The 17,444-nt window shown below is 49.5% G+C and overlaps 1 protein-coding gene and 1 non-coding gene across 2 annotated transcripts in view; one reads left to right on the top strand and one right to left on the bottom strand.

Moving 5' to 3' along the window:
- The window catches only part of LOC127052581 (zinc finger protein 436-like), a 269,164-nt gene that overhangs the window by 170,645 nt on the left and 81,075 nt on the right, over positions 1-17,444 (top strand). The gene's annotated exons all lie outside the window — the stretch shown is intronic.
- Positions 761-842, bottom strand: TRNAA-AGC (transfer RNA alanine (anticodon AGC)). The gene has a single exon. It is a non-coding gene; the product is annotated as a tRNA-Ala (tRNA).

Genomic DNA, 17,444 nt, shown 5'->3' with positions numbered 1-17,444 from the left:
AGGACCCACACTCACACCACCCCTCCCCCGAGGCCACACCCACAGAACGCCTCTTCCCCCCCTAAGACTCCACCTTTCCCCCCACTCCATCACTGGTGCTAACAGCTGGTAAATAGTGGTGGAGCCACAGCCCTCTAACCCCCTGTTTCAGCACCCCTGACACAGAGCTAAGCAGGCAGCAGTGTGTGTGTGTGTGTGTGTGTGTGTGTGTGTGTGTGTGTGTGTGTGTGTGTGTGTGTGTGTGTGACAGAAGCTGCTGTGCTGACCTGAGCCAGTGAGGGAAGCAGGGGCTGATGTTGGGGCTGTCTCCCTCCCCCTGCCTCAGGACTGGTTGCTTGCAGCAGCTGTCTGGACTTAGAGACAGTGTGTCCACACACTCACTCTCCCCCTACACACGCAAACACACTCTCTACCCCACCAGGCACATTGCAGTTGAAAAGGAGCTGGCAATCTAGTAGGATTCCCATGGAACAATGGGATAGAGAAACCTGCATCATGTGATGCTGTACCAGCCATTAGGTCTTGCAAACCCTTCCCAAAACACCTGCAGCCAGTTGCACAGCTGCCCACAATGCACTGCTGTCTGTGGCCATCCAAGATTCTTGCCTGGATGTGCTGTGGTGACACAAGGGGTATAGTGTGGACAGGTAACAGCTATTTAATTAAAACACTTTAAAGCCACATTACCCAATAGCGTAGACATAACTTGAGAGTGAGACAAGACCCAGCTCTCTTGAAACTAAAGAACTACAATTTCACCCATAGTTGGCAGGATTTGAACCTGTGCAGGGAAACCCCGATGGATTGCTAGTCCATCACCTTAACCACTCAGCTATAACTACTTACTTGAGAGGGGTCACTCACTACACTCTAGTTCTGTTCTCAATCTGTGATCAATTCCATTTGTTCCCTCAGACCAGCTTCCACAACACACACACTGCTGTGTCATTGTGTAAGTGTGTCCATGGCTGAACTGCAAGAATTCCTGCTCATTTCCCTTCTGGCTGGAGCATGAGGAGGGTGTTTTTGTGGTCAATTACGTTCCTGTAGATTGTTGTCCATTTCCTGCCTTGATCATTCAGACAGTTCCTTTACCATCATATCCCCAGCACATCAGGGATTGCAATAGCAGAGGGTAGGTTTTCTCCTGGGCACTGAGCTTTGCTAGGGGATTGGTGGTTCCTTTCTTCCTCACCCTGGAGTAAACTCAGCTATTTATTCCATCCTTGATGTTTCAAGGAATAACAAGAGATGACCGAGGAAAGAGGTGGACAGGGCGGGTCTTAGGGGAGGGGCAGAGGGGTGTGGGTGGTGGACAGGGCAGGTCAGGGGAGGGGGTAGAGAGGTGTGAGTGCTGGGCAGGGTGGGTCTCAGGGGAGAAGCAGAGAGGCGCAAGTGGTGGGCAGGGCTGGTCTTAGGGGAGGGGACAGAGAGGTTTGGGCAGGGTGAGTCTCAGGGGAAGGGCAGAGAGGTGGGGGCAGCAGACACGCCTTGGGGTAGGGGGTGGAGAGGCACAAGGAGGCCTTCGGGCATTAGAGGAGCAAGCGAAAGGGGCACCTTATGTGGTCTACTGCCGACTGCCCTACCTCTCTGTGGGATTCTGCTTCCCCCTTCCCCACGAACTGCTCAGCTCGGTCCACCAGCTGCTCTTGTCCCCCAGCCGACCTGTGATCTGTTCCAGCTGTCCCTAAAAACTGCTCATCTCACCTCACTCCATGGGCCACTCCAACCATCCAGCAAACTACTTCTCTCCATCAGCTGTTCTGCTCTGCAATATAGTTTCTGACTCCCCCACTAGCTAGCACAGCTATTTAACAAATTCAACTCAGGAATCTACAACTTCAATTCTTAGGAGACTCAAATATCAGCTCTGCTATTCAACTGCTAAAAGAGAAAGTGCAATTGATATTTCTGGTTCATCGAAGGAGCCCACTCACTTGTCTAGTGAGTGCCACTCAACTGATGGTGAGAATCTCTGTCTCAAAGCAGTTTCACTGTTCCTTATCCACACAATCAGGGTGACAACACTCCACATCTCACACCCCAACAACACCCCAAATAAACTGGGGATACCACAGATGCCAAAGCAACCATCCCAGGCTGCCGTGGCTGTGTCAGGCGGGGTGGGTGTGCCTATGCAAACACGATCAGCCCCTGAAATTCGTTTCCACACTTGCCATAATTCACCACCAAATGTCAGGGTAGAGTTCATCCTGCTTCTGCTTACATAGGTATCTGTGCCCCCCCCACAACCCCCTAACCCAACCGGGACCCAACTAGCCTGGATAAAGGTATCTGTGCTCCCCGCAAACCTCTAAGCCCCCCAGGGGACCCACAAGCCCAGATGAAGGCATCTGTACGCCCCACACACCCCCTAAGACCCACAGGACCCCTCCAGCCTGTAGGTAGGTATCTGTGACCCTCAGAGCCCCACAAAGACCCTTGGGACCCCTACAGCATGGATGTTTGTATCTGTGACCCCTACAAACCTCCTAAGCTACCTAGGGCACCGTACAATTGGGACGTAGGTATCTGTTCCCCCCCCCCAACACACCTAATCCCCCCCAGGACCTCTCCAGCCTAAACATAGGTATCTCTGACCCAACGAATCCCCTAAACCACAACGGGACCCTTCCAGCATGGACATAGGTATCTGTGCCCCCACAACCCTCCTAAGACCGCCAAAACCCCTCCAGCCTAGATGCAGGTATCTGTGCCCCCCACAAACCCCCTAGGCCATGATGGGACCTCTCCTGCCTCGACATAGCTATCTGAGCTCCCCACAACCCCCCTAATCCCTCCGGAACCCCTCTAGCCTAGACACAGGTATCTGTGCCCAACACAAACCCCCAAAGGCCCCCAGGACCCCTCTTGCATGGATGAAGGTATCTGTGCCCCCACAACCCCATAAGATCCCCCATCAGGATCCCTATAGCCTGGACGTAGGTATCTGTGCACCCTCACGAACACACTGATCCTCCCAGCGACACCTCCAGCATGCACATAGGTATCTGTACCCCAAAATTCCCCAAAGCAACCCCTGGACCCCTACAGCCTCGAAATAGGTATCTGTGCCCCCCCACCACAACTCCCTAATACTGCCAGAACCCCTCCAGCCTGGATGTAGATATTTGTGACCTCCAGGAACCCCCTAAGCCCTCCCCAGGACTTCTGCAGCCTGCACATAGGTATCTCTGCCCCCCACAAGCCCCCTAAGACCCATAGAGCCCCCACCAGCCTGGCTGTAGGTGTGTGTATGCCACACAAACCCCCTAAGCTCCCCAGGGCCCCCTCCAACCGGGATGTAGGTATCTGCATAACCACAACCCCTTAAGTCTCCCAGGGACCCCTCCAGACCATATATAGGTTTCTGTGCCCCTCATCAACTCCCTAACTCCCCAGGGACCACTACAGCCTGGACGTATGTACCTGTGCTCTCCACAACCCCCTTAGCCATCCAGGGACCTCTCCAGCCCGGACATAGATATTTGTGTCCCCCATGAAGCCCCTAATCCCCACCGGAATGCCTCCAGAATGGACGTAGCTATCTGTGCCCCCACGACCCCTAAGCCCCCCCAGAGAGCTCTACAGCCTCTACATAGGTGTTATGCTCTGTGCATTACCATGCGTGGCCACACGGTGTCACTGTTACCCTTTGAGGGAAATGCTCTGTGCATTACCCTGCGTGGCCACACGATGTCACTGTTGCTCGGTGAGGGAAATGCTCTGGGCATTACCCTGCGTGGCCACACGGTGTCACTGTTGCTCCATGCGGGAAATGCTCTGGACATTACTGTGATGGAGTAGGGACTGTCTGTGTGGGGGATGGGAGAGCAGCGGGTGACTTTAGGACTGGACACATGCTCAGCCTGTAACCTGAGCTAGGCAGGGGGGAGGGGGTCAGCACCTTTGCCAGCGAAGCTGGACACAGGAAGGGACCGGCTGGAGGGAGGTGGGTTAGTTCAGTTTCGATTTTGATCTGGGTAGTTGGAATTCAGGGAATCCCAAACTGGGAACTAAGTTTCCTGAACTCCCAGTAGGACTTGATTACGGGGTCCTGCTTGTGCCTCCAAGCTCTGCTGTATCCTTCACTCCTGTTGTCCAATAAACTTTCTGTTTTACTGGCTGGCTGAGAGTCAATATGAGTCCCAGGAAGTGGGGTGCAGGACTGGACTCTCCTACATGCTGTGACAGACCCAAAGCCCCTTTGAGACCCCTGCAGCCTGGTCATATTTATCTGTGCCCCCCACCAAACACCTAAGACCCCCGGAGACCCCTTCAGCCTGAACTTAGGTATCTGTGCCCCCCACAACGCCCCTAAGCCCCTCAGGGACCTAAACAGCCAGGACATTGGTATCTGTACCCCATATAGACTCCAGAAGCCCCCCAGAACACTCCAGTTTGCATATAGGTATATGTGCCCCTCAGAAACCCACTAATCCTCCAGGAACCCCTACAGCCTGGACGTAGGTGTTTGTACCCCCACAACTCCCCTAACCCCCCATGGACATCTACAATCTGGACGTAGATCTCTGTTCCCATCATGAAACCTCTAACCTCCCCGGGACCGATACAGCCTGGACATATGTATCTGTACCCACCCGAACCCCTAAGACCCCCTGGTACCCCTACAGTCTGAACATAGGTATCTTGGGCCCCCACAAATCTCCTAAGACTCCTAGGATGCCTCCAGCCTAGATGTAGGTATCTATGGCCCCACTAACACCCTAAGCCCCCCGGTACCACTACAGCCTTGATGTAGGAATATGTGCCCCCGACGAATCCCCTAAGGACCCCTAGAGCCTGGAGATTGGTATCTGTGTCCCCTCCAAAACTCTCTAAGCCCCCCAGGGACCCGTACGGCCCGGACTTAGGTATCTGTGCACCCAAGGCCGCTAAGATCCCCCAGATCCCTACAGCCTGAATGTAGGTGTGACGGTGCTGCCCGTGGGAGCCAGCTGAGGTCACTCAATCAGGGTGAACTGCAAACAAAACAGGGCAGACAAATCCCAAATGCTGCTGGTTATTTCAATACTTAGATTTACCAAGTCAGCACAAAACATCTTTTGTAGTACCTCACTGTTTACTTACAAGTTTAAACCACGCAGTTCCCTTAAAGTACCCAGCCTCAGGCCTCCGTCCAGACACGCCTGTCAGATATGATGGGGTACAGCAGTTGGCAGGAGAGCACTCGATGTGTTGCATCTACACTAGACGCAATATATCAACCCCCGCTGGATCAATCGCTATCCACCAATTCGGCAGCTTGTATAGTCATACCCCGAGTATCTGGAGATCGGAGCTGAATCCCGGAGGGGGACACATTGAAGGAACTCAGGGGTTAAGGTACCTCTATTGTCAGCTGTCAGGGCTGCTGTGGCTCAGAGGAAGGTGCTTGACTCCTGGCAGGCTTAGGCACCGCAAGCTTGGGAGGCAGGAGAAGTGAAGCGTCCATGGCGTACTCGGGGTACTCATGCTCAGAGCAGGGGTGAGCTGGGGCAAGGGGGGGTGCTACAGGGCAGAGCGAGGAGGTTGCCACAAGAGGGGCACCTCAGGAAGTAGGGGGGAGCTGCCACTGGTGGGGCGTCTCAGGGAGGGGGTGCAGGAGGGGAGGGCGCAAGAATGAAGTTTCGCCTAGGGCATGAAACATCCTCGCACCGGCAGTGCCCCGTGCCCTGCCTGCAGCCAGCCCTGCACCCCCTGCCCTGCCCTGCCCGCAACCAGCCTCTGTCTCCAGCCAGCCCTGCACCTTCTGCCCTGCCCACACAGACGCATCCTCCCTGCCCTGCCTGCAGTCAGCCCTGCAGCCAGCCCGACACATTCCCTGCCCTGTCTCCAGCCAACTCCTGCCACACCCCCCTGTGGCCCTGCCCAAAGCCAGCCAGCCCCCCCACATCCCCAGCCTGCACCAGCCCTGCACGCCCTGTCTGCAGCCAGCCCCGCACCCCCTGCCCTGTCTACAGCCAACCTCTGATGCACCCCCCGCCTGAGGCTAGCCAGCCCCACATCCCTTGCCCTGCCTGCAGCCAGACCCTACCTCCAGCTAACTCCATGTCTACTGGTGCTCTGCAGTTCCCAGGGCAATAACCCTGCACATCTGCTTCAATGATGGGGCAGGGAGCAGCTGAGACCCACACATGTGCACACCCTAGGGTGACCAGACAGCAAATATGAAAAATAGGGACGGGGTGGGGGGTAATAGGATCCTAAATAAGAAAAAGACCCCAAAATTGGAACTGTCCCTATAAAATCGGAACATCTGGTCACCCTAGCACACCCCCAGGACTCCAGAGTTCCATTGCTGGGTTTCCTGTTGGTTCCACTCCTGGTTGTTTTCCTTTTCCTGGGGGACTTTGGGCAAGTTGCTCCCCTCTGTAGGGCTCTGTCCCCAGCAGTCAAATGGGGATTTCATACTTTCCCGCTATTGGAAAGTGCTGGGAGAATCTCCCAGCCAAAGCTGCTCTGACAGTGCTAAGCAGCATCTGACCATTCAAGGTCGGAGCACAATGCCCAGGAGGAGTGTTTGGCTCTGGGGTTTCACTTCAGCCCAGTCTAGAGAGAGGGGCCCAGCCATGGAGTTTGGCTCAAGAAGACCAAGTGTCCAATTTGTTAAGGGCATTTTGAATTCCAATCCTGTGCTCCTAAGTGCTTGATGTCAGCTACAAATTTTAGAAGCATGGTCTCCACTGCATTTTCCAAATCATTCATGATAATATTGAATAGTACCGGACCGTGGACTGATCCCTGCCGGACCCACTAGGTACACCCTCTCCGTTGGACAGCCAAATCTGGAGAAGGGCTCCTGGAGACTAGGCTTTCAACCAGCTCTGCACCCACATTACACTGATTGCAGCTGGACTGCATTTCCCTCATTCGCTTGTGAGAATGTCCTATGGGACTGTGTGAAAAGCCTTAGTAACCCCAAGCTAGATCCCATGTACTGTTTACCTACCTCCACCAGGCCCGAAACTCTGCCAAAGAAGGAAAGAGGATTCGTTTGGAATGATTTGTTCTTGACAAATCCATGCTCACTAGTCCTAAGAACCAAATGATCCTGTAGGTGCTGCTGACAAACTGAGTGTTTAAGAATGTATTGCAGGATCTCTCCAGCTGTGGCAGTGAGGCTAGCTAGTCTGTAAGTCCCAGGGGTCTCTTTGCTCCCCTTTTAGAGAAAGGTCCTGTCTTGTTTATGGATGGGAAGATGTTCTTTTTCAGGGATCTCAGAGGAGAACTGGGACAGAACACCTGGTTTGTTAAGGCCACAAAAATGGAGGAAGGAACCTCTTCTCTCCTGCTGGCAAAGAACCCCAGGTACCTAAAAGACAGGGACTCACATCCCTGAATGGCCTTTAAAAAAGGCACTGGTTAAAGATTGGCCTCGACCATTTCTTGTTTCCACAGACTAGACATTTTAGCAAACTTTAGAATTCCTTGGTGCTGAACACTGTGAAACTCCCCTTTCTCTTTTACAGAGGGCTTTAACGCCCCTTATCTCACTCAGGCTCACAACTGACCGGAGTTCGAGAACTGTCCCTCTTCCCATTGGGAAGGTGGGAGGAGCCTGAGGTTCAGAGAAAGGAAGTGACCTACCCAAGCGCCTACACAGCATGGCGCTGGCAGAGCCAGAAAGAGAAGCCACCAGTCCCAACTCCTGTTCTAACAGACAGTAAACCACCCCCGAGGAAGGGATAAAGCCCAGGAATCGAGATGGTGGAGAAATTTCATTCAAATCGTTTCTGTCTCAAAAGCCCATTCAGACTAAACCAGCTTGTGTCTCAGAATTATAACAAGTGGGATGAAAGTTCTTTGCAAAAATATTGTGTTGCAAAACAAAAGCATCTCCTGTTCATCACAGTGTGTTAAATTGTCTCCTGGCACACAAAGAGGAGACACTTAGATCTCAAACATTAGATAAGATGCTTCAGTCTGAGCTAAGTCGTTGCTGCTCTTAACAATTTCAAAATAAAAAAATACAAATAAAATAGACTATTTCAGCTCTTCTATTATGTGTTAATCTGCTCTGAGTAAACGTGATAGGACACCTCATATTATGCCCTACTCCTAGTGACGCTCTCCAATAGATCCCCATCCTCCATCCACCGTGAGGTAGGTAAGAGCAGATCATTATTATACCTACTTGAAAAAGGGAGAAGCTAAGGCTGAGAAAGGAGAATTGACTTATCTTAGGTCACACAGGCAGGCAGTGGCAGAGTTGGGAATAGGACCCAAGAGAACTGATTTTCAAACTAACCATCGGATCTTGAATTTCAGACACTGAATGACCTGAATAAAGTGCTCTCAGATGAGCTCCAGATCAACAACAGTGCACAGTAATTATTCAGCAAGTATTTCAGGAGAACTGCAGTGTTAGAGAGAATCATGAACTGCTCAGAGACCATTAATGCAAAGAAGAAGCAAAATTCATCAAACATAGAACTGGTTCTGACTTATTACCTAGGTCTTAAAAGAGACCAACAAGGACCTGAGTCTCCTTCCTGTCAATAACCACATGCTCATCCAATCAGGGTAGAGACTGAGGCTGAAGGTTCTCATCAGAGATCCCAAAAGATGGCCCATGTCACTGCAGGGGATCACTGCCTGAGCACTAGTTCAGCCCCACATTTTTGGGTGGACCTCCCACAGTGGGATCTGCAAAGCACTCGCCTGCAACACACACACACACACACACACACACACACACACACACACACACACACACACACACACACACACACACACACACACACACACACACACACACCTCCTTCCTGGTGTTGGGAGGGGAACAGGAGAAAGGACAAAAGAAACAAGAGACGAAGAGACAGGAGGGAGAGAGGGATGGAGGAAAAAGTGAAACCCGAATGTCCCCATGATTCTAAGGGACAAAATCTCAGGTGCGCAATAAAATTCTGCCTCCTTAACATGTGTTTTCCATGCTTAGAATTCAACTGTCACCAGATGGATCTGACTGAACAGGTTTCAAACCTCCAGGAGGCTCTTACCTTCTAAACAGGGATGGCTGTTTTCTAGTATAATCACTAAAAGGGAAGGAGAAAACTCAAAAGAGTTTCCTCCTGGCACTCACGTCCATGAACCCGAATACTCTATCAGTCCTCAAAGAGAGACCTGGAGAAAGAGACTTGCTGAAGCAAAGCCACAGGAGTCTCTGAGGTTTCCCTGGCCCCTCACCGCTGTCCTGCCTGGCTGATGTCAGCATCTCTCTGTGAGGTCACCACCCTCCCACCACCTTGGACCAATAGTGTGAGGTCCTGCAAAAGGCCTTTGTGATGTCACTGCCATATTCCTCCCTTGCTGTGCCAATGTCCTGCCCCTGGCCCTACACTTTGGAGTTTTGAGCTACTCCCTGTGGATTACCCTACTCAAGGAGCGTTCGTTCTAGGCAGCAAGCTGGCTAGACAGGAAAACATCAGACGCTGCTCCCAATGCTAAACTCAGTTTTTCAGAAATTAGTTGACTTTATGGCCAGAAGAGACCATTAGAGCATCTGATCTGACCCCCTGCATATCACAAGCCTCCTGTATGACACAATAGCTACTTTTGGGGCAAACACATTCCAGAAAGGCATCTAGTCTTCATTGAATGACATCAGGAGATGCTGAATCCACCACTTTCCTTGGTAGGTTGTTCCTGTCATGAATCATCCTCACTCTTGACTATTTCGGGCTTAGTTGTAACATGAATTTTTCTCTTTTCACCTTCCAATCATTGGGTCTTGTTATGTCTTTCTCTGCTCGATTAAAGAACCCTTTAACACCCAATCTTTTTTCTCCATTAAGGCACTTCAACACTTCAATGAACTCACCTTTCAATCATCTTTTGAAAAGCTAAACAGGTTGAGCTCTTTCAATAGCTCACTAGAAGGCATTTTTCTCCAGCCCTCAGAACATTTGGTGGCTCTTTGCTGCCCCAACTCCAATTTCAGAACATCTGTTTCAAATGAGGACACCAAAACTGGAGGCAGTATAAAGGTTGTATAAAGGTTACATTAAATAGGTTGCAGAGGAGTTCTTTTTAAATTAAGGCTTTTGTTGCTAAAAATTTTGTCACTCAGGTGAGAAAAAACACTCCCCGAATGCCAACATTTGAGCCATGCAAAGCAGCAGTGTGAACAGCGCTTCGTTGGTGGAGCTGTGCTCCTGGTGATGACGCTCCTGCCCCTCGTTGTAGTGGTTTGGTTTTGTTGCCGGGGAAGCTCTCTCCGAGCGATAAGGATGGCCACACAGCGCACCATATAACAGCATGGTTAGAGTGGCACAGCTGCACCATGGTAAGGTGCGCAGTGTAGACACAGCCTCAGAGCTGGGGGAAAGCAGACAGGCGCTGAGGAGCACAGGGTTCAGACAGAGACATCCGTTAGGAGAGAAACTATTCACAGGGATTCTCTGTAGCCTAGTAAGGAGGAGAGGATGAAAGATGATAATGTACAGGTAGGATCTGATCAGAAACAGTGTAATAAAAGTCTCCCTCAATTACATTACATAATAGCAGACAGGTAAAATGGGACACATTTTATAAGTGCTTAAATACAAATGCTAAATGTCTAAGTAATAAGACGGGTGAATTTGAGTGCCTGGTATTGAGTGACGATATTGACAGAATAGGCATCACAGAAACTCCTGCACCAGCTCCTGCTCCCATGTGGGGACACTGACCTGTGTGCATGGAGCAGCTGGTATTGCTGCCCCCCACTCCTCCCTGGAACGCTGCTCCTCCAGGCACCCCTAGGGGCTGCGGGAAAAGGGGGTAAGAAGCGAGATCATCCGAGCTCCCTGCATCCAGGTCACTTTCCTCAGCTGGGCTGCATAAGGGGAGGGCAGAGAGCAGCAGCTTCTGATTCTCCCCTCACAGTACAGCCCAGGTGGGGAAATTGACAAGGACGCATGAAGCACATAGTGTTGCTCCTCACTCCCCCCCAACCCTCTATGGGGCCACAGAGGAACGTTGGGTGCAGGTGAGCTGTATCTTTGTGTCACCACTTGCCCCTCCCCCCACAATGCTCCTCCACCGGGTACACGCAGGGAGAAATGTGGGAGTCCCCCCAGGAAGCTGTGTCTGACACTACACCCGCAGCGTGCACCTTTGCACTGCCGCATGCTGCCCGAGTGCCCCGGCTGATTTGGGACCCCTGGAAAAGTCTCCCCCATGTCAGCCCTAGGGCTGGAGGACCTCCCATTCCCCGCTATGGCCCTGGGGCTACAGAGCTTCTCTGGTCTCAGGGCTGCAGTGTGGGGAGATGGAATAAATGAGTGAGCAGGGTGGGGCCAGTGGGGAAGGAGTGGAGAAGAAGTGACTAGTGAATGGGGCCATGGGTGGAAAGGTTGAAAGAGGGCAAGGCCACAGACAGAAGAGAGTTTCAGGCCATGGTTCTTGTGCTGGGGCCCCTGCACTTGTTCTCCCTTTCCCTAGGCTTTGGCATCATTAGCCCCTGCTTAGCGAGTAGGGTTCAGTGGTCCCTATAATGTGGGGCATGACTCCTAGGAGGACACAGAGGAACATTCATGGGGGTACCTTAGGGCCTGAGCCAGTCCCCATGGAGGGCAGGGATGGAGCACCACTCAGCCCCATTCTGTCCCAGCTCTTCCCCAACCCCACCCTCAGCCTGAGACTCTGGCTCCCAGCCTGGCCTCGACCCCTTTACCCTGTCTGCACTCCTCTCCCCAGCAAGCAACAGCCCCACTCCTCCCAGCCCCGGTTCTCAATCGTGGCTTCCAAGGGGCCACAGCCATGGCTAAGAGGGCACAATGTGAAATGTTTGGGGACCACTGGTTTAGGGTGATGTCCTCAATCACTTCTCTGCAGTCCAATAAAAGCTATTCCTCACCCACCTACCCCTCCGTCAGGACAGACTAGGTATGTTCTTCTGCCCTTCACTCATACAGGAAGGAGAATAACATTTCATTGCACTCAATCCTAAAGTGATTTGTAACCCACCACCATCCTAAACTGGTCATTTTGGGGAAGCGGCCGCATCATACGCAGAGTAGGTGTGTCTGTGCAAACACAGTCTGTTCCTGAAGTCTTTCCCCAGCTCCTCACTAGATATGAGGGGGAGCTCATTCAGACTCTGCTTATGCTTAGTATTTAAAAACTCCTGTGTCCCTATCTCTGCCGGCCTTAGATTTCTCTTCCTGTCCATTTCCTGACAGCTCAGATGAGGTGACCGAGTGGTTAAGGTGATGGACTGCTAAACCATTAGGCTCTGCATGCCTGGTTTCAAATCCCATCGTCATCGAAAGCATTTAGTCTTCACTGCTCCTTTATAGTCAACCATCTCCCCCTTTGGTACAATGACAGATCAAACAATGTTTCTTCTTGCAAACAAAAGCCTTCTCAGAATCTAACCCCCCCCCCCACGCTTCAAATAAAAAGTCTAAATCTTAGGTTTCTAAAAATATTCTCTAGTCCTGTATTTCTTAGTTTTTATCTCAAAAGGGAACATCCTCATAATCTCCCACAAACACCCTGGGACCTTCCAAAATAATTAAAATACCCCCATCCTGAGCAAGACCAAAACAGTGAACCAGAGCTAGTGTCTAGGCCAGGCTGTTCTGAAAGAAGCAACTCTAAAACATTTTTTCTCCACTTCCCTTGGCAAAGTCTGACTGAGAAAAGAAAATTCCCCAAACTGAAAATTTTTGCTGAAAAACCAATACTAGTCTGTTTGGAGACTTTGATTTGAATATATTATTATTATTCTCTTCTGATTTATTTCGGTTCAATGTTTGTCCTCCAGAAGTGTTTCCAGGTGTTGAATTGTGGGGGAGAGAGGTCAACTCATGATGTCTCTTCCCCTCTTTCATAGTTTCTTCCAACTTGCTAGGAAGTACCTTTGCTAGGATGTGCAGTGTCCATTGTCACTGAGCTATCTCGGAGAAGTCTGCATTGTACACAGTTCCTGGGATAGTCCTTGGGAGTGTGGATCCCTTTTAATGGGCCAGCAGTGAGTCTGACTCCTCCATTGTCACACCTGAAAGGCTGGTGGTGGGCATTTCGTAACCTCATAATATATCTCAGTAACACACACAGAGCAAACTTCATAACTTCCCAACCAAAGCTACACACACAGTCCAACACAATATTAGTATTCAACAGATCAAGACTTTTGAAATGATACCTCACCAGGCAGACTTTGTACAAACCACATCATCATTATATGAGAGTGGTGAATATGGGGCTTCCAGGTAGTGCTTTGAGCACAGCGTGCCACACCAGGGCTGACATTGCAATGGACTCATAGACTCATAGACTCTAGGACTGGAAGGGACCTCGAGAGGTCATCGAGTCCAGTCCCCTGCCCTCATGGCAGGACCAAATACTGTCTAGACCATCCCTGATAGACATTTATCTAACCTACTCTTAAATATCTCCACAGATGGAGATTCCACAACTTCCCTAGGCAATCTATTCCAGTGTTTAACTACCCAGACAGTTAGGAACTTTTTCCTAATGTCCAACCTAAATCTCCCTTGCTGCAGTTTAAGCCCATTGCTTCTTGTTCTATCACTGGAGGCTAAGGTGAACAAGTTTTCTCCCTCCTCCTGATGACACCCTTTTAGATACCTGAAAACTGCTATCATGTCCCCTCTCAGTCTTCTCTTTTCCAAACTAAACAAACCCAATTCCTTCAGCCTTCCTTCATAGGTCACGTTCTCAAGACCTTTAATCATTCTTGTTGCTCTTCTCTGGACCCTCTCCAATTTCTCCACATCTTTCTTGAAATGCGGTGCCCAGAACTGGACACAATACTCCAGTTGAGGCCTAACCAGCACAGAGTAAAGCGGAAGAATGACTTTTCGTGTCTTGTTTACAACACACCTGTTAATGCATCCCAGAATCACGTTTGCTTTTTTTGCAACAGTATCACACTCTTGACTCATATTAAGCTTGTGGTCCACTATGACCCCTAGATCTCTTTCTGCCATACTCCTTCCTAGACAGTCTCTTCCCATTCTGTGTGTGTGAAACTGATTGTTCCTTCCTAAGTGGAGCACTTTGCATTTATCTTTATTGAACTTCATCCTGTTTACCTCAGACCATTTCTTCAACTTGTCCAGATCATTTTGAATTTCGACCCTGTCCTCCAAAGCAGTTGCAATCCCTCCCAGTTTGGTATCATCCGCAAACTTAATAAGCGTACTTTCTATGCCAACATCTAAATCGTTGATGAAGATATTGAACAGAACCTTTCCCAAAACAGAACCCTGCGGAACCCCACTTGTTATACCTTTCCAGCAGGATTGGGAGCCATTAACAACTACTCTATGAGTACGGTTATCCAGCCAGTTATGCACCCACCTTATAGTAGCCCCATCTAAATTGTACTTTCCTAGCTTATCTATAAGAATATCATGCGAGACCGTATCAAATGCCTTACTGAAGTCTAGATATATCACATCCACCGCTTCTCCCTTATCCACAAGGCTCGTTATCCTATCAAAGAATGTTATCAGATTAGTTTGACACGATTTGTTCTTTACAAATCCATGCTGGCTATTCCCTATCACCTTACCACCTTCCAAGTGTTTGCAGATGATTTCTTTGATTACCTGCTCCATTATCTTCCCTGGCACAGAAGTTAAACTAACTGGTCTGTAGTTTCCTGGGTTGTTTTTATTTCCCTTTTTATAGATGGGCACTATATTTGCCCTTTTCCAGTCTTCTGGAATCTCCCCCGTTTCCCATGATTTCCCAAAGATAATAGCTAGAGGCTCAGATACCTCTTCTATTAACTCCTTGAGTATTCTAGGATGCATTTCATCAGGCCCTGGTGACTTGCAGGCATCTAACTTTTCTAAGTGATTTTTTACTTGCTTTTTCCTTATTTTCTCTTCTAAATCTACCCTCTTCCCGTAAGCATTCACTATACTAGACATTCCTTCAGACTTCTCAGTGAAGACTGAAACAAAGAAGTCATTAAGCATCTCTGCCATTTCCAAGTCTCCCATTACTGTTACCCTCTCCTCATTAAGCAGTGGGCCTACCCTGTCCTTAGTCTTCCTCTTGCTTCTAATGTATTGATAAAAAGTCTTCTTGTTTCCCTTTATTCCCATAGCTAGTTTGAGTTCATTTTGTGCCTTTGCTTTTCTAATCTTGCCTCTGCATTCCTGTGTTATTTGCCTATATTCATCCTTCGTGATCTGACCTAGTTTCCATTTTTTATATGACGCCTTTTTATTTTGTAGGTCACGCAAGATCTCAAGGGTAAGCCAAGGTGGTCTTTTGCCACATTTTCTATCTTTCCTAACCATCGGAATAACTTGCTTTTGGGCCCTTAATAGCGTCCCTTTGAAAAACTGCCAACTTTCCTCAGTTGTTTTTCCCCTCAGTCTTAATTCCCATGGGACCTTGCCTATCAGCTCTCTGAGCTTACCAAAATCCGCCCTCCTGAAATCCATTGTCTCTATTCTGCTGTACTCCCTTCTACCCTTCCTTAGAATTGCAAATTCTATTATTTCATGATCACTTTCACCCAAGCTTCCTTCTACTTTCAAATTCTCAACAAGTTCCTCCCTATTTGTTAAAATCAAGTCTAGAACAGCTTCCCCCCTAGTAGCTTTTTCAACTTTCTGAAATAAAAAGTTGTCTGCAATGCAGTCCAGGAACTTATTGGATAGTCTGTGCCCCGCAGTGTTATTTTCCCAACATATATCTGGATAGTTGAAGTCCCCCATCACCACCAAATCTTGGGCTTTGGATGATTTTGTTAGTTGCTTGAAAAAAGCCTCATCCACCTCTTCCGCCTGATTAGGTGGCCTGTAGTAGACTCCCAGCACGACATCACCTGTGTTTTTTACCCCTTTTAGCCTAACCCAGAGACTCTCCACCCTTCCGTCTCCTATGTCCATCTCCACCTCAGTCCAAGTGTGTATATTTTTAATATATAAGGCAACACCTCCTCCCTTTTTCCCCTGTCTATCCTTCCTGAGCAAACTATACCCATCCACACCAACATTCCAGTCGTGTGTATTATCCCACCAAGTTTCAGTAATGCCAATAATGTCATAGTTGTATTTATTTATTAGCACTTCCAGTTCTTCCTGCTTATTACCCATACTTCTTGCATTTGTATAAAGGCATCTAAGATACTGGTTTGATTTTGCCTCCCAGCTTTGCCCTGACCCTCCTTCCTCTCTGCCATTATAGCCCGTGCTTCCTCCTGTTTCCAACCCATCTCCCAGGTCTTGTTCCCCACTTACCTGTGGGCTTTGCTCACCTGTCCCCGTCGAACCTAGTTTAAAGCCCTCCTTACCAGGTTAGCCAGTCTGTGCGCAAATAAGGCCTTTCCCCTCTTCGAAAGGTGAACGCCATCTGTTCCTAGCAGTCCTTCCGCAAGTAGCATCCCGTGGTCGAGGAAGCCAAAGCCCTCCTGGCAACACCATGGAGACGTACCCGTACAGTCTATCTCTCCTGGGATAAAGATGGCAGCATGGCTGGCCTGGGTCATCTGACTTGGGCCCATGGAGCTAAAGCTGAGGGGCTAAAAACTGTGGTGCGGATATTTGTGTTCACACTGAAGCCTGGGTTCAGAAACCCTCACCCCTCCTGGGGTTTCAGAGGTTGAGCTCAAGTCCCATCTGTCTGCACTGTAATTTTATAGTCTTGCAGCCCAAGCCCCATAAGCCTGAGTCAGCTGGCCGGGCTTTGAGGCAGGTGCCCTGGGTGTGTTAATCGCAGCGTATACATAACATTAGGCTACGTCTCCAGTGCAATGAAACACCCACGGCTGGCCCAGGTCACATTAATCAGGGTCATGCGGCTTGGTCTATAGTAAAGTTGCAGTGTCCATGTCTCGGCTCAGGGGCAGTCCGCTGCTCTAGGAGCCCAGAAGGTTGGGAGGGAGTTTAGCAAGTGGAAATGGTAAAACTGCATTGAGGGGACTGGACCACTGACCTACCAGCTCTTAACACCCAAACTTTCAGTAACTCTATTAGCGGTGCCTGTGAATGTAATTTAAACCATAAGAAAAGCCACACTGGGCTAGACCAAAGGTCCATCTAGCTCTGAATCTTGTTTTCTGACAGTCGCTAACACCAGGTGCCCCAAAAGGCACTCAACCAAGCACCACTAGGAGTTGAACCAAGGATCTCCTGTTTACAAAACAGGTGTTGTAACTAGCTAAGCCATGGTACCTGCTGTTACTTAAAGCATCGTGTCTGCCCACACCTGACTCTGCCAATCCCCATTGAGCCCTGATAAACTTTTCTCGTGTTTGGATTCTGTAAAGCAGAGCAGTAGGGGAAGGTTTACTCCCAAGGTGTGTGAGTGTTTATTTGGACAGGTCTACGCTACAAAATTAGGTTGGTGTAACTACATTACTTAGATGTATAAAAAATTTACACTCCCCCAAGCAATGCAGTTATAGCAAACCAATGCCGGTGTAGCTAGCAGCTCAGCTGTCAGAACGTTCTGGAGCTATGAAAGGG

The sequence above is a fragment of the Gopherus flavomarginatus genome, chromosome 5 (assembly GCF_025201925.1).
Source record: "Gopherus flavomarginatus isolate rGopFla2 chromosome 5, rGopFla2.mat.asm, whole genome shotgun sequence".
In the NCBI taxonomy this organism is placed as follows: domain Eukaryota; kingdom Metazoa; phylum Chordata; order Testudines; family Testudinidae; genus Gopherus; species Gopherus flavomarginatus.
The sequence above is the reverse complement of the archived record's forward strand: the minus strand, read 5'-3'. Positions and strand labels throughout refer to the sequence as shown.